Source organism: Curcuma longa, chromosome 12 (genome assembly GCF_044706935.1).
Source record: "Curcuma longa cultivar G26 ecotype Majalengka, Jawa Barat chromosome 12, ITB_CL_G26_1.1, whole genome shotgun sequence".
Classification (NCBI taxonomy): domain Eukaryota; kingdom Viridiplantae; phylum Streptophyta; class Magnoliopsida; order Zingiberales; family Zingiberaceae; genus Curcuma; species Curcuma longa.
Genome location: NC_133872.1, coordinates 7,224,812 through 7,238,424, shown reverse-complemented (window position 1 = coordinate 7,238,424; position 13,613 = coordinate 7,224,812). Strand labels below are relative to the sequence as shown.

The 13,613-nt window shown below is 35.6% G+C and overlaps 1 pseudogene; it reads right to left on the bottom strand.

The window, feature by feature from the left end:
• Window positions 1–2,236: 2,236 nt before the first annotated feature.
• LOC141843618 (uncharacterized) lies at window positions 2,237–7,352 on the bottom strand (annotated as a pseudogene).
• Between the last annotated feature and the right edge of the window lie 6,261 nt (window positions 7,353–13,613).

The following is a 13,613-nucleotide window of genomic DNA, read 5'->3' as shown; positions in this document are numbered from 1 at the left end:
CATTTTAAGATGGATTCAAGTAGATCGACCCACCTAAATCCGTGATCTGCATGGGTTGACCCATGAATTTAGAAAATTTACTTTTTTCTTCAAAATTTAAAATTAAAAGAAAAAAATCAATGAATTAGTGGGTTGACCCGTTTAAACCGCAATATAAACTTAAAATTTTAAACTTGATCCGTTTAAACTACAATTTAGACTTAAAAATTTTAATATTTTCTATATTTTTTTATTTTTTGATAGGCTTGTGGGTTGGCCCACCTAACCCGCGACTCGCCTTAAGTTGGGTTGTATTGAAAAATTTTCAACCCACTAAGTTGGTGGATCGGCCCGTCCTGTCCCGCCATATGACGGGTTTTTGGCTGGTTGTTCCGCTCCGTCATGGGTTGACCCGTTTGACAGCTCTATTTATAACTGTTATAATATGAATTTAATCTTATTCATCTAATATTTATGTTGTAACAGTAATGAAATCGTAGTTGCTATAATACGGATTCAATCTCCCATCTAAATTATGATTGGGCACATTATAATATGTACTATTTTATAGTTATTATAAGACATACTTTATATGTTCAAAAATATTCATGTTATAGTATCTATGATTTTGTAGCCGCTAAAATGCGAATTCAATCCTATCCACTTACTATTTATGTTATAGAAGCAATGAAATCCGTATGCGCTTCCCGATTTATCCTGGTGGTCGGTGGGAAACTTCCGTGGGACCAGGTCGGCCACCCCCAGGGATTGAGTCCATGAGACTGACTGGGATTTATCATTTTTATAGAAGCAATGAAATCATAGTTACTACAACGAGAATTTAATTTGTTTATCTAACACTCACGTTGTAGTGGTTACAAAACCATAGCTACTACACCATGTGTAACAACTATGGTTTCGAAGTTGCTACAATGTATCCGATCAATTCAAAATTGAAGCAAGCGATAATAATGGAAATAGTATTGGGGAGTAGAAAGGTAATGTTTATGGTTGTACATGGTTGAATAATATTGAGAGATTTAGATAGAAAATAACAATGAGAGTCATACTTTAGGGTAGGAGAGCAAATATACACGGGACGTCCTTTTAATTAAAAGTAAAATAGAATGTCCTTCAATGATTTAGAAAAAAATATCGAAAAATAGTCATTTTTTTATTATTGCCTAAAAAGGGACGCTTTTTTATTTTTTTACTCTCCAAAGATTGCACATTTGTATGACATTTTTCGTAAAAATAATCTAGATATTAAATTTGACATTTTTGAAAATTATTTTAAAAAATAAAATTGCATATCGATTGGAGTAATATGAAATTATTTTGATTATCACATGAGCAATCCTCTTTTACAAATTATTAAAAAAAACATTATAATTTAATATTCTACTATAAAATAATTTTGAAAAAAGCTATTTAAAATGATTCAACTTTAATCAAAAATATTCATGTCCCTTAAAATAGTATATCTCCAAATTAAAATGCAATCCATTTTAATCAAATTAAAACAATGTGGTGGTAAGAATAAGAGTATTTTTTTAAAACAACAAAATCTATCGAAATATAAAATTGAATCATGCATCCTAATATTAACTAACTTGTAAGCTCCATATACCTAGTATATAAAAAAAGAATAATCCTATTTTAAAAATTATTTAAAAATACTCACTCATAATTTGATATCTAAAATATTCTTTTTTATATTCTACTTTAAAACAAGTTGACATAAATTATTCTAAAATAATGCAACTTTATCCAAACTATTCATGCCCCTTGAAATATTACATCTCCCAAGTAAATCAAAACCACAAAGAACTATTTCAAATATCAAATTATAAAAATATTATTTTAAGAACCATTAAAAAATTATCAATATAAATAATTAAGATCATCCTTTTAATTTCAATAATATTTATTTATTAATAATTTAAGCATTCAAACCTTACCCGACTAATCCTACAAATAAATACTCTAAAATCCAAAGAACTATACTCAAAAACTAAACTCTAAAATATTTCTGCCATTTAAAATTTAAATCCTTATACTCTTATTACTCCTCTAGATGCTTTACCACCACACCTTCCTTCCTTCCTGATTCATCTATTGAATAAATTCAAAACACAACTTATGCATACTCAAACATCGACTTTCAAATATCCATCTCTAATAGAATTCAAATCATGATACTCTTATTACTCTTTTGAGTGCTTTACTCCTTTACCACTGCACTAAACCCCTGTAATACAACACACAAGGTGTGCACTAAACCTTGTGCTTTACCGCTTCATCCTATAAAGAGACGACCGTCCTTCCTTCTGTCCTGATTCATCTATTGAATAAATTCAAAACATAACTTATGCACACTCAGAGACCAACTTTCAAAACATTCATCACTAATAGAATTCAAATCCTTATACTCTTATTACTCTTTTGAGTACTTTACCACTGCACTAAACCTGTGTGCTACAACACCTCTGACTCCTCCTCGCGTGCAAAGTCACAGTTGTAGAATAAGAATCCACAAAGCAATCCAATGTCCATACCACACCTCAAATTTTCACTAACAAGGCCAGCAGCTAAGCCGGCCGGTTGGCTCGGTTCTGAAATCCTAGTTAAGTTGATAAGAAGAAGAAGCCAAAGAATTCGACACCTGAGAGAACTTGAAAAAAAAACAGCATATGTTTGGATGGAGAATCATTTCAGAAAGGAATCAGCTTCTGGAGCAATTTGTATCAGCCCTTTATCTCTAAGTAGCTCACCACTTGGTGATCAGTAGCATATCGGACATTTGAATCCATCAAACGCACAGAGCGAGCTTTCGAAGCTTAGACGATAGAGTGGGGGACACCATTTGTAGATTCTACAGAAAAGAATCTGTCAATAGTAACCGAGCAAAAGAGATTCTGCTGATTGAGTGGGCTTCTGTTCATCAACAGTATCATATTTCTGGAAACCAAGTGTAAGATGCTGCATGGAAGATCCTACAGAGAAACATTAGCACAAGTTAGATGAGTCCTGTTGGAGCAGATGCACAAAGATGTTTTTGGCTACACACTCAAATGTGATAAAAAAAAAAAGATCAAGAATGTGACAGCCGCAAAAAAGCATCCTCGTGATGTTTTAAGTTACCACAGAAAATGATTGGTAGAAGAAAAAGTACTTGAAAAATATGAAACAAACAAAGGTCTGAGGAAGCTTGTTAGGAAGTATACTGAAAAGACTAGGTCTTTTATATGTAAACATTTAAGAAATAAGAAATCATGATTTGGTCAAATGATTGCAATAGGTAAATTTGCAATAAAGTCCTCTTAGTTCACACTGTAGATAACTTGGTGTCTGTGAGACACAGAAGACCATGATTATCAGTCCCCTGTGAATTATAAACTAAGGCTCACAACCAAGATGGTGTTGGACAACCCATCGGGAACGGTTGTAGTGTAATTCGGTTACTGTCTGTCTTGACTGTAGAATTACACTAGTGCACTTTGTGTGTATTGAGTAGGACCATTGAGGTTGTTCAATTTACTCTGACTCACAAATTGAACAAGACCTCTGTTATTAGGAATTATGCACTCTTAATCCCGATGTAATAAATGGGCACCTATAGGTAGTAATTATTGCTTTGATTTACCAAAGGGTGAGATCTTTGCGTCAGATCAATTATTCCCGGTAAGTTGGGTGATGTTGCTATCTATACGGTGTGCCATTAATTACAAAAGGAATCCGTGTCCCAGTAGGGTTGATGATGTCCCCTTGGATAGCTCATAAGGATTGTCAAGTCAAAATCTTGCAAGTGGACTTGGTCCGACTGACAATAAGGTTGAGTGGTACTATTCAAGGTCGTAGATGTCGATTATTGAGTTGTCAGTGAACTCAGATAATTGACGGACATACGATATCTTAAACACGGGGAGCAATGCATAATATAATAAGAAGGAACCCAAAATGTAATTTGGGGATTAGATTGGTAGTGCAATAATGATCCTCTAGTGGAATGGATCGTTATTGATGGATGTAGGTGTGTATTCTGGGTTGAATACGGGATCCGAAACCCATCAGAAGGCCAGATCTAATACCTCCTCGAGGTCCCCACTGTAGCCTAAAGACATCTTCAAAAGGATGCAATCAAACGGATGAGATTAGTTCTCAGCCGTCGGATGAGATTTAATCTCGACCGTTGGATGAGATTGGTTCTCGACCGTAGGATGAGTTAATGGATGAGATCAACTTGTATCCAAGGGATTAGATCAAGTTGCATCCATTGGATCGAAATAAATAAAGAAGAATTGAAGAGAATAGATTAGAACCGTTGGATGAGATTAAGTCGTCTCCGATGGACAAGATCTATCCGGTTCGGTTTTAATTCTCTTCGGAAGGAAGAACCGGTTCACGAGGTGAACCAGAGTTGGTTCAATGAACCACACGCCCAAAGGAATGGATCAGGTCCGTTGGATCGAATCAATTAAGTTATATTAAAGAAGATTATATTAGAACCGTTAGATGAGATTAAGTTGCATCCGACGGATGAGATCTCTTCGGTTCGGTTTTATTTTCTATTTTAATATAAAATTGGTTCGCGGATTAAACCAATATTTCTATAAGTGGGCCGGCCACTTAAAAAACCAAATCTAAAGATCCGATTTATTTAATTGGAATTTGAAGTTTGGTTTGGGCCAAAATTTTTATTTTAAAAGGAAAAACCAAATCTAAAGATCCGACGGTTGCAATTTATTTAATTGGCTGAGATTTGAAATAATTTTGGAGTTTGGAATTAATTATAAAAATAATTCCGAATTTAAATTATTTTATTATTATTATATCTGGCCAAAATTAAATAAGATTGGATAAAATTGATTTTGGTTTTTTATTTTAAAAGGAAAAACCAAATCTAAAGATCCGACGGTTGCAATTTATTTAATTGGCTGAGATTTGAAATAATTTTGGAGTTTGGAATTAATTATAAAAATAATTCCGAATTTAAATTATTTTATTATTATTATATCTGGCCAAAATTAAATAAGATTGGATAAAATTGATTTTGGTTTTTTATTTTAAAAGGAAAAACCAAATCTAAAGAATCCGACGGTTGCAAATTAATCTAGAAGATCTAGATTAATAATCTTTCTAAAAATCTAGAATTGGTTTATAAAATCAGAAAAATTCTAGAAAAATTTGTTTAGAAAGATTTGGGCTTGGTCTTTGGTTTAAGACTATAAAAGGATGAGGGAGGGGGCGGCAATTAGAGGAACAAGGCAAGAGAGAAAAGTTTTCGGAAAGAAACTCCTCTCCTCTTCTCTTTGGTGCCGCCGCCCATCATCCTCTTCTTCCTTCTTTTCTTTTCCATCTTCTTCCCTTACTTCCTTCCTATCTTTCCTTTGGTGGCCGAACTTCTTTCTCCAAGAAAAGTGGCCGGATCCAAGAAAGGAAACAAGACGAAGCGAAGTTGCTGCGAAGAAGAAGCAAAGCGATCCAAGGTTCTTCATCCGGAGAATTTGCATCTTTTATTTCTGGAGGTTCGTTGTCCACCCAACGTCCAGGAAGAAGCTAGGAATACAGTGGAAGATTCCGAGGTCATCTAAAGGTTCTGGTATGATTTATTTTCCGCAGTTTATTTTCGTACTAGAACTAGTAGTAGAAACCGTAGAAGGTAATTTAGGAATCGGCGATCCTGAAGGATCAATTGATCTAGTCTTCTTTATAGACTTTGTCAATTGATCCTAGGCGGGATAAATTTTTGTCCTGTGGGATTCTATGCTTCTCGGAGCGGATAGAGTCCGGATCATAGGACGGAGATCCAGATCGCCAACACTTTTTACTTGTAATCATGACAAAGTATCATGATTTTGGTCGAAATTACTGCTTTTCCGTGAAAATACTAAAATGTATGGAGATTTTCCGCTTGTAGTGAGGAATAGTTGTATAGGATAGAGTGTCATGGGTAACACTTTTAATTAATTGCTATTAGTGGACCACCTTCTTCTAGGGTTCTAAACAAATGTGTTCAATACTTCAGCTTTCTCATTTCTGCTAATAAGAAACCAAGGTATTCCTAAGATCAAGTCTTCTAAATAATTCTGTTTAATACTTCAGTTTTCTCATTTTTAATTAGAAACCAAGGTGAATCTAAGATCAATTATGTACACTTCTAATTAATTGCTATCAGTGAACCACCTCCTTCTTCTAGTTTTTGGCTTCTAAATATTTTTTCTTAACACTTCAGTTTTCTCATTGTGTGTTGGTAAGAAGATCAATTTTATACTAAAAGCAATACTTTTTTAGACTCTGGTTATTGAATTGAGTTTCATTGTCAATTACTAAAATTTTGGGTAATCCAACCTGTGTAATTATGCTTCTTCATGAGCTTTATCGTCAATTTGTCTGTCTAATTTTGAAATTTTGTCCATCCTTGATCTACATCAATCTCAAGCAAATAATAGTGAGTTCTAGTCCATTGCTATAATTATTAATAAAGCAAAGCAGAAGAAATCCCCAACTCAGAGAAAGATCTTGTGGTCCTTTAGTTTAGTGTTATATACACTAACTCTTCCAAGAATCTCATGCAGAAATTCCCAGTGTATTTAGCTAATTGATTGTTTATTTAACAAGGGGTTATCATAATTATATCACAACAATGGTCATGTTCTTGCAATAAAGATCAAATAAATAGTGATGCGATATAAAGCATGAAATCATGATGAAGATGCAACAACAATAGCATAGAAAGTGTACACAATGACGAACTATTTCAGTTAATTCTTCAGGTGAGGAGATATCAGAACAGCATTTATAAAATAAATCGCCGCAATCAGATATATGTTGTTAAACAAATCAACACGCCCTATATACGAATTCCCCAAGAATATTCATATAGTGCAAACCCTAATTCTCGTCGTACCGTTCCTTGATCGCGACCGGAGATCTTGACGTAGTCTGCTTTCTTAGGACTCTCGTCCACGCCCTCATCCACATCGATGTAGGCATCAGAGCCGCAGATCTCGTGGCGGTAGGTGACGATTGGTGTTGGCGGTTAGGGCGCCGCAACCGACTCCGAAGAGGAGGCCGATGAGGACCGCGAGGATGTACTTGGCGCGCTCACGAAGCGAGCTGAACCCGAAGACTGTTGGATCACCGTCGGCGACCTCGCGGCGTGCGGTGGGGATCGGCGTCGGGGTGCCGGGGGGTGTGATGATGCGAAAAATGGATACGGACCTGGAGACGTGGCGGCCACGGATTGCGGAGATGGTGTAGGTCACGAAGAGGGTGCCAGGGTTGAAGGGGCCGCCGGGACGAGCGGAGGCGGCGAGGAGGAAGAAAACTGGAAGGAGGAGGGAAGCGGCGGCACCGCCGAAGGAAGCCATCGAGATCGCCGACGTCGAAAAAGAAGAGATGTTGGTGCAGTTTGCACTAACGGTCAAACTCAAGTTTTGATGAATGACAAATAAGTTAAAGTTAGGTTTGTTGTGGGTTTAACCTCTTTACTAAGTGTGCAGGGTCGAAAGACTTAGAACCAGACACCAGGCTGAAGTCCAGGGTGGTTGAGCCCTGGCAGGAAGTCCAGTTGGGTCCGCGGAGCCTGACAACTGGCCGAAGACCAAGTTGGTTGAGACTTGGCAGAAAGACCAGGGTGGTTGAGCCTTGGCAGGAAGTCCTGGTGGGTTAAGAAGTCAAGTAGAGCTGCACGAGGTAAGTGAGGTAAGTCACTGGAGGAGCGAACCAGTGAGGACGAGTCCAATTTTGGACTTTAGGCGCGGTCCAACTTAGACCCACTTGGGTGATCTAAGTTGAGTCCTGGTTAGATCCTGGTCTGGAGTGACAGGATCTAATTAATTTTAAATATTCTATATTTTAATATATTTTATCATTATACTAACTCTATTTTATATGATTTATTTATGGATAAAATTAATTTTGCATGTAAAACAAAATTAATCTTTATTATTATTTATTTTGTTAATATTTTATTATTTTATTATTTCTATCTATAATAAATATTTAAAGAGAATAAAATAAATATTATTTAAATTATCTTTTAAATCTAGATAAGATAAACTGCAATGCGTGGATCAAGTTTTGCGTTTTTTTTAAACATTTGCAGATCTGGATAAGTTCAACAGTTTCTATATAAAGCCTTGTTCAGTGCATGAATCCTACAACTTCGACCAACGTCATTCTTCTGCAGCAGCCCGAGCTTCGACACGACTACGTCCAACTTCTGCCGGAAGATCACCCCCAACATCCGAGCGCATCCAGAATCTTCTGTTGTTGGGTAACGAAAAAGTTTTTTTTTTAGTATTTATTTTTCGGCATTTATTTAAAAGTTAAAAGTGTGGGGTTGTCACACTTTTGATCATTGTATTCGCCTACTCTACCAGAGTTTTTGTCTGGTAGAGAGATTTAGTGGATTGCCCACAGGAAAGGTCCAAGGGACCTGGGCCTTCGAGTAGGAGTCGTCGACGGCTCCGAACGAAGTAAAAAATTACTTGTGTCTTTCGTACGCTTCGTATTTCTTATTTTCCGCTGCACGCTTTTCAAAGCATAAAGTTTCTAACTCTGATTTTAAACGAACGAATTTTTAAAAAGCACGTGATTCACCCCCCCTCTCACGTGCACTCGATCCTACAAGTGGTATCAGAGCAAGGTTTGCTCTGAATCGGTGCAACCACCGTAAGAGCCGGGGGAAATCCATATTTTTTTTAATTTTTTTTCTCTAAATTAGGCATTGTTGCCTGAGTTTAGATTCTTTTTTTCTTCGTTCGTTCGTTGATTTTACTCGAATCTGGTGCAACACCATTCGAGTCGTGCCTAAGTTTAAATTATTTTTTTTTTCGTTCGTTGGTTTTACTCGAATCTGGTGCAACACCATTCGAGTCATTTTTTTTATTATACCTCTTCCCGCACTGCTAATCCAAGACCTAGTCTTGGAACTTTTTGTCTATTTTTTTGTGTGTGTGCAAGATCTAAATGGCCCAAGGTGAAGGCTATAGCACCGCTCGTCCTCCTCTTTTCAATGGGGAAGACTTTCCCTATTGGAAGAGAAGGATGGAGGTCTATCTGAAGACCGATATGGATCAATGGTTCGCAGTCCAGATTGGATACGAACCACCCATGGACGAAGGTGCAAATGCCCCCCTAAAACCAGAAAGATGGAACACAGAAATGAAGAGGAAAGCACAAATTGAATTCAAGGCCCAGAATACACTGCAGTGCGGCTTAACAAAAGAGGAGTTGAACCGAATCGGCCCAACCGACTCTGCTAAAGAACTATGGAACAAATTGATAGAGTTGCATGAGGGCACAAACGACGCTAAGGTAACTAAGCGTGATTTGTTATTAAATAAACTCTTCAATATTAAGATGCAGGAAGGCGAGTCGGCAAGTCAACTCCACGCTCGGATCAAGGAGATCCTAAATGGACTCCACCTAATTGGGCACAAACAAGAAAACAGAGACATTATAAGGTATGCCCTAAACGCTTTTCCTAGAAATTCTCTATGGGCATCTATCGTAGATGCTTATAAAATTTCTAGGAACTTGTCTAAAATTAACTTAGATGAGTTATTCTGTGAATTGGAATTACACGAACAGACTAACGCCAAGGCCGAGAAGGGTATTGCCTTGTTTGCAGGTTCATCTAAAGAAGCTAGGTCAAAAAGTAAAATTCAAGATGAACCTGAAAATGAGTCAGATTCAGACTCTGATAAAGAAGAACAACTGGTGAACTTGGTAAGGAAAATGTTCACCAGAAGAAAGAACAAGTTCTCCAAGAGAGACATCCAAAAGGTTATGAAGCCCTTTAGCACTGAAGGTAAAAACAACATAACCTGCTTTGGTTGCAACAGAAAAGGGCACTTCAGACATGAATGCCCTTACAAGAAGGAGGACCAATCCAAGAAGAGCAAGAAGAAGAAGGCTCTTCAAGCCACGTGGGACGAGAGCTCGGACGACTCCGATGATGAATCACCAAAGAACTCGAGCTACCTCGCACTGATGGCAACTGGATCGGCCGGATCGGACTCGGAGCTCGACGAAGATTCCGAATACGAGTCGAGCCAAGAGATCGGACTCTTTTCTGACGGCTCGACAAAGGTACATTTAGATTCGATTAACGAAAATTTTTTTAAAATTATTTCTGTTTTGAATAAGAAACTGCTTGCATCCGAATCTAGGGCTGATCAGCTCCTTAAGGAAAATCAAGACCTTAAGGAGCAAATTCTTAATCAAAACTTAACTAAACAAACCCAAAATCAAACTAAACTTGAAATTGAAAACTCCACCCTTAAGGGTGAAGTTCAAAAACTTAAGGATTTACTAGCAACTTTTACAACCCGATCCAAGAATCTTGACCTTATTCTTGGATCTCAAAAGGGCATGTATAACAAATCAGGGATAGGGTACAAATCAGGATCGACCCAAAGATCCTTTACCTCTTTTTTTCACCCTCGCAAAAACCAACGAAAAGCGTGGGTCCCGAAAGCCTATCTAACAAGGCAAGTAGGCCAGAACCAATATTATATTCCCCAAAATGACATCCATTACATTAACCCTAAACACCCTACCTATCATTTAGGGGGAGGCACCAAATTAGTTGGCACCTCAAAGTCAGCCTTTACCCATTTGGGTACCTAAGACTAGTTAGATCAGGGTGTGTCAATGAGTAAGTTAAAAGTACAACTTCCTTAAACGACTTTGTCTAGAAAGTGGTTGTTGTTCCAATAAGGCTTCGGCCAAAGAAGGCCACTGTGCCTCGCCACTACCTGGAAGTCAATTATTGAAGTATACTTTTAAACTACTACTTGTCAAACCTAAATCTAACAAAAGGTCAGATCAACCTTTATGAATAAAACTCAAATTTATTAATCATTCAAATATAACAATTATTGCAAGGATTGAGCCCCGGGGAGCCGTCCTTTGCGAATAATTCGAACCGCAAATAATATAAATTGATAATGCAAACATAACTTAATAAAATTAAAATTAAGTTAAAATTAAATTAAATTATAATTAAATTAAAATTAAACTAAAATTAAATTAAATCAAATTAAATTAAATTAAATTAAATTAAAATTTAAAATTCAACTTGAATGGTAATCCTTAATTAATTCAATTCAACTCAACATTTAAATTCAATTCAAAATGCAAATTTAATTCAAAATTTAATTCTTCAAAATTCAAATTAATTTAAAATTTTTATATTTAAAATTCTTTTCCACAAAAACAAAAATATGTTTTTTTTTTAAAAAAAAAATATTTCTAAATTTTAAATTGTACTTTCAAAATTCTCTCTAAGTTTTTTTTAAAAAAAAAAAATCTTTCTAAGTTCTTAAAATTCAAAATACTATTTACAAAAATCTTTCTATTTTTTACCGTGCTTCATTTTTGTTAACTATGAACCTAAATTCAACCTAAATTGGTAAAAATTTAATTTTTCCTACTTAACTATAGGAAAATAAATGGAGAGCCTGGTATGAAAGACTGTCGAAATACTTAGTATCTAAAGGTTTTAACCAAGGAAAAATTGACCCAACACTATTTGTTAAGACCCTAAAAACTGATATTTTTATAGCCCAGGTATATGTAGATGATATAATATTTGGCTCAACTAACTCAAATTTCTTACAAGAATTTATAACGTTAATGGAAAATGAATTTGAAATGAGTCTAGTAGGCCAGTTAACCTTCTTTTTAGGGCTACAAATAAAACAAACTAGTGAGGGTACTTTTGTCCATCAACAAAAATACACTAAAGAATTACTTAGAAAATTTGGAATGAATAATACCAAAGAAATTAAAACACCTATGGCTACCAATCAGATCATAGATAGTGACCAAAAAGGCAAACCTGTTGACCTTAAGTATTATAGAAGTGCTATAGGTAGTCTACTTTACCTAACTGCAAGTCGACCTGATATTCTCTTTGCAGTTAGTATGTGTGCTAGGTATCAAACCTGTGCTAAAGAGTCACATCTAACCCTAGTTAAAAGAATATTTAGGTACCTTAAAGGGACAGAAAATTTAGGAATTTGGTACCCTAGAACAGCCCAGTTTGAACTTATTGGATTTTCTGACTCAGATTATGCTGGCTGTAAATTAGATAGAAAAAGTACCAGTGGTGGATGCCAACTTCTAGGACCTTCACTAGTTAGTTGGTTCAGTAGGAAACAACATTGTGTTGCCCTTTCCACCACTGAAGCTGAATACATAGCCATGGGGGAGTGTGTAGCCCAACTACTCTGGATGATGCATACCCTAAAAGACTTTAACCTAGATTTTAAGAAAGTTAAAATTTTTATTGATAATCTAAGTTCAATTAATCTAACTAAAAACCCAGTCCACCACTCCAGGACCAAACATATAGAAATAAAACACCATTTTGTTAGAGATCATGTAAATAAAGGGGAAATTGAACTTAACCACGTTGAATCTAAGGCTAACTTAGCTGATATATTTACTAAACCACTTCCTGAATCTGAATTTAGCAACTTAAGAAGATTAATAGGAATGTGTGTTGTAGACTAGGACTGACCGGATCACTCTTACTTTTTGAAAAATTAGCTCATAAATTCTGGTTTACACTTAGCTCAATTTTGGTTAATTAGCTTGAATTTTTTTTAAAAAAAAAATTAAACTTGATTTTTGAACTTAGACTTTCAAAAAGTCATTTTTTAAACTTAATTTTAATTTTCAAAATTAATTTTAAAACTTGATTTTCAAAAGTTGGTGGACTTAGCCTAAGCTCGACCCCTAGACCTGCATGAACCTATAGATTTAGAAGCCGCATCTCACAAAGCACATTAGGTATAACTTGTTTGTGTTTGCCACAACTTAGAACAATGTGAGATGCATAGGGTATTGCCTGGACTTCAGAATGCTTAACTCTGTGCATCGTAGCAAGTCTGGGCGTTAAATACCACCTTCACATTGATCAAGTCAAGTAGTCTTTCTGTAAACTTAAGCTAGACACTAGTGCTTGACTTGACTAATCTAGTGAAAACTACTATCCTCTAGATAGTTAGCTAGTAACTGAGGTTAGACATCCAACGTGGGCTAAAATTCTTACTTGGTTCAGGGGGAGTTTGAGTCTAACTTTCTATACTTTGTATTCCAACTTTTCAAATATGTGAGTTAAACATTATTTTGAAAATAATTTTGAAAAATTTATCTTTGAAAATAGTGTTGATAATTTATCTTTGACTCTCCCTCTGAATCAGTTCAGAATCTTAGTCTATTTTTAAGCACTTGAATGATGATAGCCATTTTCTAAACAGAATTGGTTAAATTTTTTATTTTTAAATTCCCCGCCATTATCGCTCCTAATTCTTTTAATTTTAATTCCTTTTTCATTTTCTGTTTGTTTACAAAAGTGGTTAAAAGTTTCAAAGGTTTCATCTTTATTTTTTAGGAATTTTACCCAGGTGAATCTTGAATAGTCATCGATGATTACTAAACAATATAGGTTTCCACCAATCGATTTAACTCCGTGTGAGTCAAATAGGTCTAGGTGAATTAATTCAAGAATTGACTTAGTTTGAGTTTGATTAGTTGGTTTGTGGGTTGACCTAGTTTGTTTTCCTTGTTGACAAGCATTACATAAGGTTGACTCAAGGTTAGATAATTTTGGT